The sequence below is a fragment of the Lycium ferocissimum genome, chromosome 10, assembly GCF_029784015.1.
Source record: "Lycium ferocissimum isolate CSIRO_LF1 chromosome 10, AGI_CSIRO_Lferr_CH_V1, whole genome shotgun sequence".
Classification (NCBI taxonomy): Eukaryota; Viridiplantae; Streptophyta; class Magnoliopsida; order Solanales; family Solanaceae; genus Lycium; species Lycium ferocissimum.
In genome coordinates this window covers 47,464,663-47,481,707 of record NC_081351.1, presented here as the reverse complement: position 1 = coordinate 47,481,707, position 17,045 = coordinate 47,464,663, and the positions used below count along the sequence as shown (strand labels likewise).

General features: G+C 32.1%; 1 long non-coding RNA gene across 1 annotated transcript; it reads left to right on the top strand.

The window, feature by feature from the left end:
• Positions 1–885: 885 nt before the first annotated feature.
• On the top strand, positions 886–1,963 carry LOC132035543 (uncharacterized). The gene is made up of 2 exons (XR_009409305.1): positions 886–1,068; positions 1,596–1,963. It is a non-coding gene; the product is annotated as an uncharacterized LOC132035543 (long non-coding RNA).
• The last annotated feature ends 15,082 nt before the right edge of the window (positions 1,964–17,045 follow it).

Genomic DNA, 17,045 nt, shown 5'->3' with positions numbered 1-17,045 from the left:
AATATTAAAAATCATAATCTACAGCAAAAATACTTTTCAAATAATAAAATTTATATTAACGTCCTGGGCGTACGCCTTTACGACCAAATTCTAGAGAGTACGCCCTATGAATCTACGCCTTTCATTTGCGCCCTGGAACATTTTTGGTAAGCCCCGTCTCGAGACTCGCCCCAAAAACGCCTCTGAAAACACTGAGTATCAAAGAAACAAAGACCATGAATTAGCATACACATTTTTTTCATAGCTCGATGTTACCTACTGGGACACTATGAAAATTCCCTTATAAAAACTTCTCTCCAACTACATTTGAGCACCAGCTTTAACCTTTTTAACCACATGCATGTCTCCAATCTCCATAAACCCAGATACGTGGGAGTTCTTCTGAATCTCCTTCGTTGAAATATTTTACTATATATATCCATATTAAATTTATTTTAATATATGTATGATAGATGTTGAATTTTTTTGGCGTCTTTGTATGCTATTGTATGCTTATTTCTTTATATTTTCAATTATCCAAGTGAAGATTATAACGTCTTTTATAGTATGCTTATATTCTTTATATTTTCAATTATCTAAAACCGAAAAACATTAAGAACCACTTTTTATTAATATGAAGATTCCATTACTTGATCACTATTTATAGGTAATAATTTATAAATTATAAAGTATACGACCAAATAGATAAAATATGTATCAATACAATCAACCTTTATTACAGCACGGATTTTAAATTGTATTTCTATAGGTTCAGGAATTGTTGGTATGACTCGGGTTGGACCCAAGGGGTTCGGGGGTGTTTCGACTCAATTGGGTCAAACCTTCTTCACGACCGTACAATGTCAATCGCGAAGGAACACTGGATGGTCCAGTCAGTGAATCACGAAGGCCTGGCCAGTCAGTGAATCGCAAATGCGAGACCTCCTTTGCTCGATTGTTAAGGAAGGTTGTAGCAATATAAAAGTTGCTTGAAATTTCAGCAACATGTTTAGGAGAAATTTTGAGATTTTGAGGAAGAGGCTCTCAATTTTGGATCACAGAAAAGTGGAGTTTCGACCACTATTCGAGGTATCAATTCCTTACATTGGACCTATAATTATGCATAATTTTTAGATTTGAGTTGATCAATAGTTGACTTTGGTCCTGAGGCGTCCTAAATTTTGGGAATAGTACCCCTAGCTTAATTTTGACCCGTTATTTATGATTATGAATAGATTGAGGCATAAGAGATTGTTTGGGTGGAGTTTGACGTTTCAAGAGGGGTTTGCTTACCGATTATAAGGCAGTGAGACTTAAACTCTTAGTTTTCTTACTTTTCTTTAAAAGCATGTTAGTTTTGTTGCTTGTATTCATTTAAATCATCTAGTTCATGTGAGTGGACAAGCATGACATACGTTGACTAGTTTGAATTATGTAGAATTGATCGTGAGGGTCCTAGCATATGATTTCATATAATTTGATACTTCTAGCAGATTTCATGATATGATATTGTTTAGATGTTCAGGATGATTTATCATTCAGTTAGCTTTCTGAAGTTATTTGTCCCTTCTTGTTGTATATGTTTAGTTGTTTAACACACTTTATCACTATGTCAGTAGCACACATAGCCCAGGCACGATGCATGTCCACAAGACCACAAGTATAGTCAGTTCGGCTGAACTTGAGTAAGCGTACTCATGGTGCCGCGGTTAAATTAAGCTTGAGTGTTTATGCTCATGGCAGCACAGTCGGATTGACTTGGATGAACGTACCTTGTCCCCACAGATGTGCTCATCTTGAGCTATGTATTATGACACCATCTCAGATTAGCAGTTTGTGCATCATGTCTACTTTCATTATATATACTTTTGATTTCAGTTCCACTGCTTTACTCATATTTCATATATATACTTGTATTGATATGATGAAGTGTTTGTACGAACTATTAGCAATTTTTAAAGAGTTGCTCATGAGTAAGTTGGAAGAGCAAGCCGGTGATCTTGTTGAATCGTTTAGACTCATAGATACGGCGTACAGTGATACGATTCATCTTGAGAGAAACACCAAATCAAACCATAAAAGCGGAAATTAAAGATAGTAAGAAATCAGGGATGAGAATTGAAGAAATAGGAGATGAGAATTAGGGGTGTCAATCCATCCTAGATTACCCAAGAGATTATCAAGGTAAGAGTTAAGGATTTTCAAATCTACCAGCTAATCCAAACCTAACTCCATCGAGGAGAAAACTTTAAATTTATAAACCAAACCAAACCAATAAAATTAGCCACATTTGGGTTTTTCAACCCCGTTCGGTTTTGCTCGGTTATTCGGTTTTTTCGGGTTTTTTCGTTTTTTTTAATGAAAGTCTTCATACAAAACATAAGACTTTTTACTTCAAATATTTCTTTAGTTCTAGTAAGATACAACTATATAAGTCTATGTTTCTTTTTTAAGTTGCGTTCATGTTGTACTTAAATTAGTGCTTCAAGAAAATAATACAAAATGTGAGATGGGTCTCTGTGATGACATCGTATTAAACTATTCAACAAAAATCTCTCTCGAATAATAAAATCGGTTAAAATAAGTATTGCTAATTAATAAGCCATGAAGAAAATGACTTTAATCTAAATACTAAGTTATGATAAAATAAATACGAGTGGGCTAATAAGTATTAATTACATGACAAAGAGAAAAATTAAACAAACTATGTATTTTACGCTCTAAACCAATTATGCAAAACTAAAGAATAAAGTGTATATCCAAATATTGAGCCGTGTGCTATGGTTTGTGTCATTCCTAGTGTTAGAATTGAATATATATATATTGTTAGCATGTGTGTCAAGAAATGTTGAGTTGGTTGATTTGGACTTTATTTGAGTTATTAATATCTATGGGATATAAAACTTATTGGCATTCAAATTCTAAGTTCAAGCTTAAAATAATATGATAAAAGACAAAAAGTTATGAAAAAATTTAAGAAATATTTACAAATTACATTAAAAATAAATATTCTTATGTATAAAATATTTTAAAATCGAATACACGTAATGTCGGATCGGTTTAGCATGTCGGATTGACTTTTTTTAGCTAAAACCTAAACAAACCAATTATGGTCGGGTTTTTTTTCCAGCACCGAACCAAGTCAAACCAAACCACGATTTTCCGATTCCCAAGCTCAAGAACTTCGGGTTTCTCGGTTTGACTCGGTTATGTTGTCGTTATCGGTTTGAATGCCGGTTTGTCGGTTTGGTTTGTTTCGACACCTGTTATGGCTAATGAGAATTTTGAAAGAAAGGATTAATTCAACTACCAATTGTGATAAATCATCAACTAAAGACCTATCCCGAATCAATCCACTGCCGAGGAGAAGGGAACTTGAACTCATGTTATATGTTTTCATTTGGAGATATATATATGATTGAGTTCTGTTTGAATCTAGCCGTAAGTCACCTCGTGGTTCGGGTTCGATTTAGTGCAGATTATCAGGTAAGAGTTGAAGGCATCCACCTAAATCTACACTGGCTAATCTTCGACCGACAGCAGACGCCACGATGCCTATCTAAACCTAACTCCATTAGGAAAACTAATCTCAATGAATTTCTTCAACAATCGACAACTAAGGAATAAAAATATGCTAAGGCAAGCTTATATAGTTTTGCCTTTACATGCATAGCCACAATTATTAAACTACTAGCCACATTTGGCATTTAACTACTAAGCCTTATTACAACAAAGGCCCAAAAGTGGCCTTTGCGGAAATAACCCCTCATGGGCTCTTCTTCACTTGAATTCCAATCCTAGCCTCGAATTTGCACTCCTAGCCATAAATTGTATTCCTAGCCACCTCTTTTAGCCACGAATGCACTCTAGCCATGTTTGCACTCATCGTAGACACCTTCATTTCCATGTCTCTTCCAAGCAATCATCCACACCCTTGTGGCTTGCTCTTCAATGGCCTCCAAAGGCCCCATCCTCCTCTCCCAAGGGTGTGTGGCATGGAAATGCACATCAAAACTCTAACACGAGTTTTAGCCTTCATAGTCATCCATGACCTTTCTAGGATCATATCATACGAGCAGATACAGTAGGGGCAGATCCACCTATTAACCAGTGATTTCACTAAGTTGTCATTCCTATCTAGTTTAAGTGAGCCATTACTAGTCCATGGAGGCGGCTTTAGCTCTTATCCTTTGTTATGAGTCTATGTTTCCTTTTTTATCGAGTTGCATCTCATATCAGTTGTACTTAAATTAGTGCTTCATAATTTAATATTTAGATATCACTAGTTAGCTTAGAGGGTTCGCCTAATGGGTAGTGACTTAATTGAATACCTTGTCGCGACCAAGACCAGATTTGGTTAATTACAAAAAATGCATCCCCGTCTCTGGTATTCTCTCTGACTTCTACACACTTCATTCCAAATACTCTCTAATTCTCTCATTTCGTGTTATCCATTCCAACTTCTCTTTTATCCACAATTTTATCTCTCTCGATTTACTTAGAATCTTGAAAACTATGTTCGAACACAGAATGTCGAAAAATTACTGTTGTTTGGTTGAAATTTATAAGAACTCACTAATTTGCGCTTAAACTTGAAGTATAAATATACATTGGATTGATTGAAGTACTGATTCAAGTGAGAAAAAAATATTTGAATCAAATAGGTTCAAAAAACACAAAAAACTTTAAGTATAATCACATATCTGATTTTGAGAAAATTTGAGGAACATAAAATAGGTTCCATTGAATTTGTTGTTACTTGCTCAGATTGATGATTGGGGATTGTTGTTTAGAAGCTATGGGTAAAATTTCAGAATGTTTGGTGGAGATTTATTCCAAAAAGTAAGACAAAATTGAATAAATTTGAATAAGTGTTGAAGAACAACGTACTATATATCTGTCTTGTGATATTCAAGTGGCATATAGATGATATACAAGTTATATATCATGTGTATGTTATATGTATATCCCTAATATCATTGTGTAAATTTTGTATACATCCTATGTATCCTATGTATATCACATGTATCAATATTATATACAGGATATACACATGATATACATATTACATATGACATAAAAGTGAGTTTCACGAGACATCTAACGTCACAATAACGTTTTTTTAGTTCTAAATTTTGACTCCAAACTAGTTCAAATCATTTTCAATGTTCTTCAAATTTTACACATAGTCTCATGTATATACTTCCAACGAATTTCAACCACAACCACTAAAAATAATTACTGAAAAATTCAAATTCGAATTAAAGCTTCAAATATATTGTTACAGGTTTCTGATGTAAGAAAAAGACTTGAGAGAAGAAGTTGAGGGAGATATGAGAGTGCACTTGAAAAATCTAAAAGAAGATAAGAAGAAAGATTGGATCTTTACAATTTCTAATTATGTGATTTTTTTTTTTTTTAAGTTGTATATATATATATATATATATATATATATATATATATATATATATATATATATATATTATGGAGATTTTTATTGCTATATTTTGAACGCGGAATAACACCTTATTTTTTTTTTTCATTAGGGATCTAATTACATATGTCTGTGTAAAACTCCCTTATAAAAATTTACAAGTCCTAGAAATTTTGCACCAAGTAAATTAATATTGTAGAATTTTAAGATCTTGCTACATGGTAGCTACTTTCATGCAAAAGATTACTCCATTTTGTAGAAATACAAACATGTGAACATGCTGTTCATGCAATTTACCATTATCAACTATTACGCCACAACGTCAATCTATAATTTTCTATTGATCGAATCACTTGCTATATATATGCATGTCAATAGATAAAAGTACATTGTTTATGGTCTTTCTAAACGCGATCCAATGGGCTGAATTATTCTCATTTTGATACATAGAGGGCCAATTTGCAGGAATGGCCTTATTTCGGGACGGTCTCTAATTGTTTTCCTATCAAATTGAATTTTTAAATTTTTTGATCCCTAAAAACTCATGTGTGTCTATTGAATTTTTTTAAAAAATTGTTTTATATTAAGGCAGAGTTTTCCATTCAGGCATAAGGCCTCTTTGCCTTAAGGCAATTTTTTTTTTTTTTTTTTTTGGAACATTTTAACAAACCCTGCTCGCAAGGCTTAACTTTTGTTCGAATAGCCTAATTTTGCTACGAAATTCTGCCTTGAAATTTTTTTTTTTTTTTTTACTGGGTTGAACCCGAACCTAAGTATTTTTGAAAAAAATTAAAGACCAACAATTTAAGGGGCAAAAATTAAAGACCAGCGCCTTTGAAGGACAATCGGTGCAAAAAAATGTACACAGAGTCTGAAATAATACCATGTACCTATTGTAATTATACTACTAAAAATGCTCATACTTTACATTGTATTTAAATTTTAGCCACTTTATTGCCGCCTTATTTTACGTCCAATTTATGTACAAGGTATTGACTTCTAACAAAAAATAAAATTATGTAATTTAAGCAAAACTGTACATTTTTTAATAGATTTCACATATTTGCATACCTCAGACTACCTGAATTATCAAGTCAACAAATTGTAAAAGCTCAAATTATATAAATAAAATTGTTGATGCAATGCTTTACTTCATAATAGTGGCTTAAAGCTTGAATTTTCAAATCGAAACTTCAATACGTTATCCTGAACTGAAAAAATAGAACTTCATTAACACTTTCTAAAGTCAAGAAGCGGATCCTCGTCGTTCTTTTTAAAGTCATACTCATATTCTAAATATATTGCAAGTGTTGATCATATTTTAAAAAGCATGCCTACCTTTTGTTTAGATCCGTGTGTACGAGGACAAAAATAGAAGATTATGATGTACAACAACAATATTTCTATTCTATTATATATAAGTGTAGAAGAGGGACCAACACAGCATTGAATATTTGTATCAAAAGCTTTTAAATTGTACACGCAATGAATGTTTGTACGATAAGCTATATAACTTGTACACTTTAACCAACTACATTTTTATCCTACGTGAACATATGTCATGATACTTAATATTTATTCCCTTATCATGTATAAACATATGCACTTCAATTTTAATTCTCCGACACATTTATTTCCTCCGTGCACTTTTACTTATTCACTTTTGACTTTTCACGTATTTATCGAATTCTCTCTCATGTATAACAGACAGTATAATAATTTAATTCTCCTACACCAAATTTATTTCCTCCGTGCACTTTTACTTGTTCACTTTTAACTTTTCACGTTCTTCGAATTAATAAGGCAAAAGACATAAATTTACGCTTAAACTATACCCCAAAAGTCATTTCACACTTAAACTACCTTGGCGACCCATTACACACCTAATATTTAAAAAAGTGATATTTTTTACTCCCTGATACAATATGACCAGTTGCACTAGGGGAGTGTGTACACACTCTCTCCCCACATCAGTGCCATGTCAAAAAATTCTCTAATTTTTAATTTTATATTTTTTTCCTTCCCCCTCCTCCCCCACCCTCCTTTTCTTCTTCATCCCTACTCCCTTTCTTATTGCATAACCACCATTGTTTCCAATGAGCTTTTTTTTCCGGTGAACTTCAATATTTTCCGGTGAGCTTTCATTTTTTCCGATCTTCTTCATTTTTCGGTCATCAAATTTGCATCTAATCTACCTATAAAATAATAATGAGCTTCAATATTTTCCGATGAGCTTCAATATTTTCCGATGAGCTTCCATTTTTTCCGATCTTCTTCATTTCCGGTCACCAAATTTGCATCTAATCTATCTATAAAATAAAATGGGAAATATTGAAGAAATTTGCATCAAATGGGAAATTTTCCGGTCACGAACTGCCCATTCAAATTGCATGGATCGCCTTCAAATGGCCGTTGAAGAAATTACTGCGCTTCGCCCTTCAAATGGCGGAAGAAAATCGCACGCAATGCCCTTCAAATGGCGGAAGAAATTGCAAGACGCCCTTCAATGGGCAACAATGAAGAAATTGCATGAACTCCCTTTGGGGGTTGGTGGGAAGGTGGAGGAGAAGCGAGAAGGTGGGTGGGGTTGGGGTAGCGGGAATGTGGAGGAGAAGGGGGGGGTTGGGGGGATGGTAATAAAGAAGAAGAAGCTGCGGAAAAAAAAAATTGACCTCACTCTCTTATTATTTAAATATAAATTTTATTTATGCCACATCAGCTTTGGAGGGGTAAAAAATATCACTTTTAAATATATTAGGTGTGTAACGGGTCGCCAGGATAGTTTAAGTGTGAAAATGACTTTTGGGTTATAGTTTAAGGGTTAATTTATGTCTTTTGCCAATTAATAAATCCCATATGAACATATGTCATAGTACTGAATATTTATTCTCTTCTCATGTATACATGTATGCACTTCGATTTTAATTCTCTGACACATATTTATTTCCTCCGTGCACTTTTACTTGTTCACTTTTGACTTTTCACGTTCTTTAAAAATTAATAAATGAAATACTCGCCCCTGCCTATATTACTTGGCCACATTACTTGATTTTTCACATTCTTTAAGAATTAATAACTGAAGTATTCCCTTCGTCCTATATTACTTGGCCACATTACTATATTTGACTTTTCACGTTCTTTAAAAATTAATAAATGAAGTACTCCCTTCGTCCCACATTACTTGGCCACATTACTAAAAATATATGTCTATTTTTCTATTCTATAATTTTCTTATTTATTTCTCTATTATATATAAGTGTCCAAAAGGGACTAACATAGCAAATGAATATTTGTACCAAAAGCTATATAAATTGTACACTTTAACCAACTACTTTTTATCTCACGTGGACATATGTCATAATACTGAATATTTATTCTCTTCTCATGTATACACGTATGCACTTCAATTTTAATTTTGCAATACATTTATTTCCTCTGTGCACTTTTACTTGTTCACTTTTGACTTTTCACGTTCTTTAAGAATTAATAAATGAAGTACTCCCTTCGTCTCATATTACTTGGCCACATTACTAAAAATTTCTAATATTTCTATTATATATAAGTGTCCAAGAGGGGCGAACGCAGCAACAACAAATTGTACAAAAAGCTATCTGAGTTGTACACTAAATTTGGATGTATTTCAATTGTACTTGGTTTTTTTTTTTTCTAGTTGTGGGTCCATTTCATTTAACAAATACTACTACTTGGTTTGCCACCTATTCTCTATACACGTGTATTCCACTTTTACGTTATCATATTTCTTTACTTACACTTCGTTTTTATTACTATTATAAGCATATGAAATTATACTACTGGCAGTAAAAGTATACATTTCGGAGAAGTTTTTAACATTAATTCTACCTCTTGTGTTTACTTTTTAAGTCCCTACGTGTTCACAGTGTCCCAATTGTCTTTTAGGGCCTCTTTGGAAAGCCACCCAGTTAATTGGAATTGGGTGTAATTACACAGTTTGGTCTTTTTGTTTGACCAGATAATTACACGATTATGTGAAATTGAATGTATTTGAGAGGTATAATTACACTCTCCAATTCTCAAGGGGGGTTTAGAAGTGGGTGTAATTACACCGTAATTACAAGTTACTTTTTAGCTTATTTCTTTTTTTATTTTAATTTAATTTCTTTCTTTTTAAATTTATTTTTTATTTCTATTATTTAATTTATTTTTATTATATTTTAAGTTATTTTCTTTTCTAATTTATTTTTATTTATATTATTTCATTTCTTATTTGTTTTTTCTTTTTCAAATATATTTTTCTTTTTATATTTTTTATATTTCATCCTTTCTTCTGTTTCCCTATTTACTTCTTGTGGTTCCATGTAATAGCTCGTATTTTTTATTTTATTTTTATTTTATTCATTTAGCATAAGCGTGTTATTATTCTAATTTTTTAAACTACATCTCTTAATATTAGAAAGAATGAGTCATTAACAAACTTGGCATATAATAAGTGACGTTATTAAAGTAGGAAAGTGTCTTCTCTAAAATGAATCATTAGAAAATAAGATGAAATTTAAAAAATTAAAATATCGATCCTAATAATTAAAGAAAGATGTGTTATATTTTAGTAATATTATAATGTATGAATTAGTGTTAATTGATTTTTCAAATAGCTTGGTATCACACATGACATGCGATTTAGTATGAACAATTGAACGCTTATTAATTCTTAATTATGTTTCTTAACGAAAAATAGCATGATATATAATATAGGAGATACTGAAAAATGGGATAAAGAGGAAGAAAATATCACTGTACCAATTACAATTAGCACCATGTAGATCAAGAAAATCGAAGTTAGGGAAATCTTTCTCATGTTGTTTAGATCGTAAGACTTCTAATAAGTGTTTAGTTTGAAGAGCCTTGTTATTTCCACAAGAATTATATATAGGCAAATAGTTAATCTCAGTTCAGATTTTCGTAATTTATTTTTAAAATTTCACTTTCAGATTATTGTAATTTATCTTTGAACATATATGAAAGAAAAAACTTTAATATGAATGAGGAAAAAAATGATTTTGATTTTATAGGGGAGTGCTCACATTTTAAAATACAAAATCGTAACCCCATGAGTATTATCGTTATCTTAAAATCTAATCGGAATTGCATTAAATAACCGGTTTGAACATCGCTATTTAAGTTATATTACGTTTTTAAAAAATATTTAAAATTCAGCCAATGTCGGCAAATGTTTGACCTGTGTTGTTACTCTTATTCGTGAATAGTAAATTTTAAAACAAGACTTAATAGTAAATATGGAATTTATTCTGGTGTTTCTTCGTACGTATAAACGTCGTTTACTTAGGAGTTTAAATATATGACATTACTTAGATGTTTAAAGTAATAAAGATTGCTTACTCATAAAAAGATAATGTAAAACACTTCAAAGTATGTTAAGAATGTCTTCTCTAGAATTTTGTTAAATACTTTTGTGTACAAAATTCATGCAAACGTGGTAGTTATGCCAATATTGACTATGACAACTTCAAACTTGGGCTATGCCAACTTTGGACATTTAAGTTTGAAGTTATGCTTAACGTGTCTAGAGGCATCAGGTCTAATCAGACCAAAGTTCAATTCTAGACCCACATATATATAGTTTGAAATTTCAGCTCCTTGATTTTTTATTTCAATCTCACAAGTCTAAATTTAATTATGAGGCGGCTAAATTTTAAAAACATTACACATTTCTACTATTATTTAATTAGGAATCCTAAAAACGGCTATTTGTGCACTTCCCCTAAAATTTATTCCTTCTAGTACACTAATAAGTAACTGACCTTCTATTATGACCTAAAGTTTGTCAGACCATTTTATACATTTGTGACAATTCAATATCTATTATTTTAATTTTTAAGAGCGACAAATAATATTACTGCAACAAATCAAATCTAACGGATATATAGTGACGGGACTTGATGGTCATGTCCTAAATCCACAGGAAAGTGATTAGCATTTAGTACCTTAAAACTTGTGACCGAGCAAAGCAACATTCATTTCATTCGTAGACTTATACAATCCATGCATCATGATAGTTTAAATCTCAAAATTTAAATCATAAATATTTTGCTTAATTGCCAAAAATCTTCAGAGTTTTATACTTTCGTGAATAGAATGGCAATACTCTAAACATAAATACATGACCCAAAGTGTACATGGAGATTATAGTTGACTAAGTATTATATCAAAAGAAAATATCTAGGCATAAGAGACCCACTAAAACGGTAGCGGGTTTACCATAAAAGTCGGAGGAGCCAAGTGCTTACTTCGTATCTCAGGGTGTGTTTGGTATGATGAAGATGTTTTCCTAGAAAATGATTTCTTGAAAAACAAGTGATATTCTTACTTATTTTCTTGTGTTTGGTTGGATGTGAAAAATATTTTCCGAAAATTTTTCTAGTGTTTGGTTTGATGGAAATACCAATCCAACCCTTAACCACGCGCACCTCCAACCCCCAACTCACTACCTTTCACTGCCTACCCCCCACCCCCACTCCACCAATTCCCACCCCGCATTTTGAAAAAGTTGCTACATTCACAAAGTAGTTATTTTTATAAGATAACCAAATGTGTGCATACTTTTGCAAGGGACCTTTTTCCAAGACAACCAAAAAAGTGACTATGTTTGTAAGGTAGCCATTTTTCAAAAGTGACACAAAAAATGATTATTTTGTAAATTAATCATTTTTGAAAAGTGACATAAAAATTGCTATTTTTTGCAAAAATATATATCTTGCAAAATGACCGAAAATACAAATTTGCAAAAATAGCAATTTTTTGTCATTTTTCAAAAAATGGCCCCTTTACAAAAGTAGCCATTTTTTGTCACTTTTTAAAAAATTGCCGCCTTACAAAAGTGGCCACTATCTTAGAAAGGACACATTGCAATGGTTATTTTAATACTTTCACAAAGAGGTTATTTTTATAAAATAATCAAATATCTGCATATCTTTGCAAGTGGTCTTTTTCGAAGACAACCAAGAAAATGACTACTTTGCACTTTGAAGACAACCCAAAAAAGTGACTATGTTTGTAAAATAGCCATTTTTTTGAAAGTGACACAAAAATGGTTATTTTTATAAATTTATCATTTTTGAAAAGTGACGTAAAAATGGCTATTTTTGCAAAAATATATTTCTTGCAAAATGACCCAAAATACAAATTTGCAAAAATGGCAACTTTTTTTGTCATTTTAAAAAAAAAGGCTACTTTACAAAAGTAGCCATTTTGTGTCACTTATAAAAAAATGACTACTTTACAGAAGTGGTCATTATCTTAGAAAGACCACGTTATAAAAATGATCATTTTAATACTTTCACAAAGAGATTATTTTAAAAAATGGTTACTTTTGCAAAATAGTTATCTAATCGAAAAACTTGATGGTGGGTGAGGCACAAGTATGACTGGCATGTGAGGGTGACTATTTCTTTTTAAAAAGTGTATTGGTCCCACTTCTATTCTCATTGAGTGACTTATTTCTTTCTCCAAACAACAGCAACTCCGTCTCCTCCCTTTACTTATCAGCCCTTCTCTTCTCTATTTCTTTCATTCTAAATCTTCTATTAGATCAATTTTCTGGGACGTGTAGATAGGTCTGATTGGTTCGATTTTTATTTATTAAATTAACCAATTGTGTCGGTTTTTTTATATCTATAAACAAAATCAAATCAATAAGATCGAGTTTTTATTCTCAACTTTTTTTAATCTTTCGGGGTTTTCTTAGTTCGATGTGAAAAATCTTAATACAAAATTAATTTGCTTTTTGTGAATTATGATGCAAATGCCACATTATTCCATACAATCATACCTAATTCAGTTCATTGTAATCTTACTCATAAGGGGAACAATATTTCATACAATTTAATTCAATTTTTCGATTTGGTGAGATTTGTCAATTTTCTTTAGATACCCCCAATGACACGATGGTAATTATCTGCACTATGTTGGCGGAATGATGAGAAAGTTATTTTAATGCATGTTTATTGTTTCTCAGAAGTAATTTAAAAGTTAAAATTCAATATATTTGCTTTTTCATTATCTTCTTTGTGAATGACTTTAATTAATTAATCACAGAAATATTAATTTCAGAACCTCACAAATTGTTTTCACTGTGTAACAGTGTTATTTAAACGGAAAAGGGCCAAATATACCGCTCTACTATTGGAAAAGGGTCAAATATACTCCTCGTTATACTTTGGGTCCAAATATATCCTTACCGTTATACTTTGGACACAAGGATACCCCTCCACCGTTAAAGTTGTCCACCTTGGACATCCTATCCTATGTGGCAATGATATTTGATGAGGTGGATACCACGTGACGTTACCACCTCATCACCCCTAACCCATTTTATTTCTCCCATCTTCCACCACTAAAATTTCCACCCCTCCACCACCATTTCCACCATTACCGCCATATATATAGTTAGAGCTTTAGCATTTTTTTTTTATCCATTCTGGCTTATAGAAAACTATAATAAGATGGTGATATTGATGCCTTGATGTTTGTTGCAAACCTATACTACAACAAATTGGAATAAACACAGAGATAACAATAGTTAAACCTTCTTGATCTCACAGAACCCCTAACAGATTTTCAAAATGATAAACTTACCACCTATATCAGACCTTTGATAAATAATCAAGGCAACTTAGTGAAAATTGCATTCTTGTAATAAAGGATGACCTAGTACGACGATTTGTCCCCGTAGTGGCCCACATGTCTTCTCAATACCAATCTTCAGCCAGGGTTTTGAGTTGCCATTAAAGTACGGCACAACTCCCTTTTCTTTCAATTTGGAATCGACATTCCTATAACCAAAACCTAAGACATGCCATGAAGGATTTAAAGCCTCTGTCAGTCCATAGAAGTCAGAGGGATAGATATTTTAGTGTTAGAAGATGGGAGGAGTAAAATGGGTCAGGGGTGATGAGGCCCCAATGCCACGTGGCATCCACCTCATCAAATATCATTGCCACGTAGGATAGGATGTCTAAGGTGGACAACTTTAACGGTGGAGGGGTATATTTTTGCCCAAAGTATAACAATAAGGGTATATTTAGACCCAAAGTATAACGAGGGGTATATTTGACCCTTTTCCAATAGTACAGGGGTATATTTGGCCCTTTTCCGTAATTTAAATTAGTGCAATCAAATGGCTTGCGCACACAAAGTAAAAGATAAAAAGTATTTTGTTCGGCCTAAAACTAAAGTCCAAACGGAGATTAGTAAGAGAGGGAGCGGGGGGTGAAAGGAAGAAACAGTAGTGGGTGAAGAGAGAGGGAAATGTTCAAATGGAGTGGGACCCATAATGTATACTCATCAAATATCATTGCCACGTAGGATAGGATGTCCAAGGTGGACAACTTTAACAGTGGAGGGGTATATTTATACTCAAAGTATAACGATAAGGGTATATTTAGACCCAAAGTATAACGAGGGGTATATTTGGCCCTTTTCCAATAGTACAGGGGTATATTTGGCCCTTTTTCGTAATTTAAATTAGTGCAATCAAATGGCTTGCGCACACAAGGTAAAAGATAAAAAGTATTTTTGTTCGGCACTCAAGCTAAAGTCAAATGGAGATTAGTAAGAGAGGGAGCAGGGGTTGAAGGAAAGAAACAATAGTGGGTGAAGAGAGAGGGAAATGTTCAAATGGAGTGGGACCCATAATGTATACTTGTCAAATAATAAAGACTTTCACACAAGTTTGACATGACATACCTCACACGCCATAAAACTTTTCTATCTAATCGATCAAACTATTTTCATATTATTTGACACCTTTGGCCCTTTGAAAATAATTTTTCAGAGCATTTCCATATTATTTTGACACCTTTATCCCTTGAACATGATCTTTAACATTTCTTTGATAGCATGACACATCATTTCTTTCAAGTCTCGTGTCGTTAGAAAATATAACATAGATCTCAATTGAAAAATAATAATTTCTTTCTTCAAAACATCATTTATAAGTAATATCACAACTTGAAGTTCAATAACTTAGTATATACCAACTTGAAGTTTAAGAACTTAGCTTTGGATAGTTAACATAATTTTGTCATAAACATGATCTTTGTTCCTAAAAACATATTAATGAATCATTTTATTAAACATGGAAGGGGGTGCTATCTTCACAATTCTAAACATAAACTCAAACATTTTATAAAATATGTCATCTACCAGAGGAAAAAAAAATAACAAAAAAAAAATAAAATAAAAAATTAGAAGGTGTTTGGTATAAGCGTCTGGTAAAGACAAAAAATATTTGTAAGCTAAAATATTTGGTTTGACGTATTAGATGAAATTATTATAATATAAAATTTGATACTACTTTATTCTGTGTTTGATTTGTATTTTGAATCTAATGTAACTAATTCTGGTATACCTTAATCCACAAATGGTATATTATGTTATACCTAATATAATATGCGATAATAGTACATTATTTAATTAATATATGGATTAAACACTTATCAGGCTCAACCACGCTTCCTAGAAAGAAAGAATAGTGATGTCGCAAATATAATCTCAAAAATGAGTCGGAAGCGAATCACAAAAGAAACGATATCTAGGACGACAAGTAATAATCAACAAATTCACAAAGTAGATGATAATAAACTAAATAAAACCCAAATTAACAAGTCTTCTATAGCTATGTTTTCCAAATTCACAAATTACACTAAATTTAGTAATACAAAACGAGGAATAGGAAATAGGAGATAATTAAGGATTAGGAATTCTCAAAAGTATAGCTCCAATCTTCAGTTCAAGGTATTTGATGGTAAATCCTTACTCCCCATATTTGTTCCCGTAAAAATGTGTAGAAATTTGTCCTTAACTTTTATACTCCCACAAAATTTTCAAACTCGATTTTCTAAAAATAGCCCTTAGATTGTCCGGGCACAGTGTCTCATGAACATGATTTGGGGGCAAGTACATAATCAGTGGTCCGAAAATTGTGTGAAAACTTCGCCATTGCGAAGAGAATATTATTGCTTTCCCAAGCTTTGACTTGTTGAATCTCGCTCTCCCAAGCTGTCCTCGTGAGGTTAGACCAAACCCTTGACCTCGCATTAGCGAGCCTTTTTCGCCACTTTAAAGAATTGTGTACTGTACAAATTAAATTTCTACCATTTTCTTTTAATTTGGATTTCTTTTCGACTTGTTCTTCTTCCATACTTTTCCTCTAACATATAAAATTTGATATATGCAATAAAACTTCCATTAATCACCTCATTTTCTCAATACATAACGTAAGTTTAACTAAATTTTTACCCATAGATAAGTTAGGTAAAATATTCACTTCTCAAACACCTTTTCAACTTTATTGAATTTTAAAAAGGAAAATTTACTTGTTATAGCTACTTTTACTACCTATTTAATGTTAATAACTACCTTTTATTAAAATTAATAATAATAGCTAATTAATTTTCTAAATTACCCATTATAGATACAAATAAGTAACTTCCACTTATCGGTTCCCACAAATACACCGTAAATAAAGGAAACACTATCTCATCTTCCCCATTTTTGAAACGCACGTAATATACTTTAGTTTCTCTCTCCCTTTCCATTAATTTTAGCCTTTTTTTTTCATCGGGGTCTATCCTTT